Below are 3,685 nucleotides of genomic sequence, written 5' to 3' on the forward strand. Positions count from 1 at the left end.
CTACCAATGATTAATCGATAAGGCAGAGTGCTGAAGTCTATGATCTAAAATCAAATTGTGATGTCCATAACAGAAGAGCACACATATAAGATCTAATCAAAACAGAAAATAACAGATCATGTAGGACAGTTTTCAACTTTGAAAAAAATTGATTGACATGAAAATTGAACAGAGCAAACACAAATTTCATTATATGTAGGCATTGCGAGAGCAACAAGAGTGCAGATTTTACTCACCAACATAATTGAACAAAAAAGATGAGCACACAATTTGTTGCACTCTTCTTGTCCTCCCCAACAAAGTCCAGTGACTTCATCAAAGCTACCAGGTTCACTGGGATTCCTCTTCATCACAAACAGAATTACCTTGTGCGCATAAATTCCCAATCCAATTTTCAATAAGATTAGGGTGCTCTATCCACTTTGGGTGTGGTGATACAATCCATTAGCATCGGTGTGACTCAATGCTTCTTCTTCTTCTTCAGATAGAAAAAGGCCCCGTGCATGAAGACCTTCATTGAATTTAATGGAAAGATTGAATTGGTAAAGCGGAGCAACAATGCAGAGCAACAAAGACAAATGCAGCAAAAAAACAGAGAAATATCAAAAACAAAAATCACAGTATAACACTCACATTATGCTAATTTGAATTTTGATGCTTAGAAAAATTTACTAGAATTAAACAATAATTTTAAGTTGTGAAAAAGTTGATATAAGCAAAAAGAGAAAAAAATCAAAATTAAAATCCAATACCTTAAAAATCAAGTTGTTAACATTAATTACAAATTTTTATTTTTTGTTATACCATAAAAATCATGTTGTTAATTAAGGTTATTAGCTTTTTTTTATTCAAAAATTTGATATTTATCCAAAAAAATTAAATTTAAAAAATATATATTTGGAAAAAGTAGATAAAAAATTTATTATCAATTCCTCCCCATTTGTATATCCTCCCAATGAAAGATGTGATGAAGTTGATATAAGCAAAAAAAAAGGATTTTATTTAAAATCAAACACCATAAAAATCAAGTTGTTAACGTTAATTACAATTATTTTTTCCTGTTATACCGTGAAAATCATGTTGTTATTAGCTTTTTTTTTTTAATCCAAAAATTTGATATTTATCCAAAAAAATAAATTAAAACAAAATATATTTGGAAAAAAAGTAGATAACAAATTTATTAGCAATTTTTCCTCGTGTGTATATCCTCCCAATGAAATTTGTTTTTTATTTTTATTTTATAAAAGTTGCTACTTTTTTTATAATACACTACATTTTTGTACTTGATTAGCCCTTCAAGACCATTTTGTTCATAATTCAGATCATTATTTAAGATCGACGTAATGGCATAGCTGAAGAAAAACTTTCACTTTATGAACATCAAATACATAAAAACAAAAACAGCATAATGGAATAATCAATAATGTCCTCACTTATGCAAGTAGAGGCAATAGTAACATAATAAATCATTTTCAAAAATTAATTAACTAAATTGACCCGATGTATGATTTAGAAACAAGACCTCAAGCATGATACAATTTACGTCAAAAAAAAAAAAAAAGGGTTTTGGGTTCAATAATCATATAAGCCAAATATTTATGATAGCCTCTCATTGTCTAATGTTTAGGCTTACCACTTAGCAAAAGATTAGCCAAAGAGGTTGAAGAAGTTGCTGACGAAATGAATGATGAAATGCTTGAGTAAGAGAGAAAAAGTGGTACAATTTAGGAGTGTGTGAATAAAACGAGAAATAAAACTAGCTTTTGGCTTAGATGTAACTATGTGGTTGGGTACACCACTTTCCACAATCGCATCATGGACCCTACATCTTGTGAAATCAAAATAAAAGGGAACAAACAACTAACGTGTAATTCTTAGGTCCCACGCACCTTTCAATAAACTTATATGAGTTATGATGGGCCACTCACTCTGTCTAGCTCTAACTTTTTTCTTATTCTACAAATGCGAGTGTGCACACGTGCATTGTTTTTGAAAAAGGATCAATTTGAAAAAAAAAAAAAAAGGATTAGATGGATTTAATGAAGAATTTGGATTATAACACACTACACTAAAATAAGTGTAAGGACACAATTTGCGCTTGGACCTAACAGTGCGAAGGGATCCAACCCAAAAAGTCCAAAACAATGAAATTTATAGAGAGTGGGCTTGAAATCTAGATTTTATGGGCATTGGATAATATGAATAACAATTTTAGATGGGCAACACACAAGCAATAAAGCATTTGCAGTCTTCTCGGACGTAAGTCGAGAATGATTTGTATTTCTTTTCTTTGTTCTAAGGTTAGATTACAGTTGGGGATCTTTTGTATAATGTTCCTCTCCTTTTTCTCGATCATCCCTCTTGAATGCCATTCCTTTCTTTTTATATCATCTGCCTTCGTTCCTCCATCTTCCACGTATGGTCCAGATCACCCATTTAGATATTGTCTCATCCCCCGCCTTCTTGAAGTTTTCAAACAATAGTTGTAAGGCTGATTGTTACTGTTCAGATGTCATTTCCCCATTAATGTGGCCAGAAGAGTAGGTGCAGAGTCTTTAATGCGGTGGTAGCAGCTTTTCCATGATATTTCTCATGCGTTCTTCCTTTTTATAACTGTGTGGAACTTATCTTTACCCAACAAACCTTTCAGAATTCTCTTCTAAACACCATGACGTATTGTACAATCTTTACTTGACTTGGCCGAGGAGATGCCTCTCCTCAGACAACCCCATCAACCTCTCTAGCCAAAGCTTGCTTGTGGACTTCAAGGCCTTGCTTGTGGACTTCAAAGCTTTGCTCGAACAAATTAATACCTCAAAATCAAGCCCAAGGCCCAAAAACGTATATTAACCATTATACCCCCCACAATAGCCCCTCAAAACTTCATTGTTCTCCCCATCTGGGAAGGAAAGGGAAGTTTTGACCTAACACCACAACCTTCACTTGCCTTTCAAATCATCGCATGTGAAAGTATCATCTCGCTTCTTTTAAACCGCTTTCTGACACTTCGAAATCCGTCATGCTCGCATTAATTGCTATAAGCAATGCCCTACCCTCCACGTCCAACGATGAGATGTACATCCAACGGTTCGGGTTCTTCCTCAAATTTGGGCGGGATAACTCCAAATCAATGCTGCCTCCCATACACCAAAATACCTAGGAAATCGAAATCCAACCCATCACTTCAGAAATCAATCAAATCTCAAAATTTCCCATTCTCTATCCTCTCAAGAAGCTCGCGAAGAATCGTCTACCTACTTTCCTGTAAGTTCTCAATCTTTTAAACTCATTTCTCCTCAATTGTCCTCGGCCATTATATATATCCTTTCCCTCCCTAAATCTCCATTCTTACCCCTACCAAATGGGTAGATTCAAGTGTCTAGTAGATACTGATGCCGGTATGGAGGGCTTTCGGGCCAAATACTGTATTCCTCAAGACGTAGGTTTGAGATATTGCCCCCTAAAAGCCATAGCTGACGATAGGGAAGAAGGAGAAGTTGTCATTCCCATCATCGCATTTTTGGAGGGTGGGATGACACTTCTCATGAAAAACGTAACCAGTGAATACCTCCGTAACCATAGGCTATGCCCAGATCAATGCACACCCAACATGTTTAGAGTCTTAGGTTGTGTCGATGCTCTAAATAAACAAATGGGTCTGAACCTCACATGGCATGAAGTCGTT

The sequence above is a fragment of the Castanea sativa genome, chromosome 12, assembly GCF_040712315.1.
Source record: "Castanea sativa cultivar Marrone di Chiusa Pesio chromosome 12, ASM4071231v1".
NCBI lineage: Eukaryota > Viridiplantae > Streptophyta > Magnoliopsida > Fagales > Fagaceae > Castanea > Castanea sativa.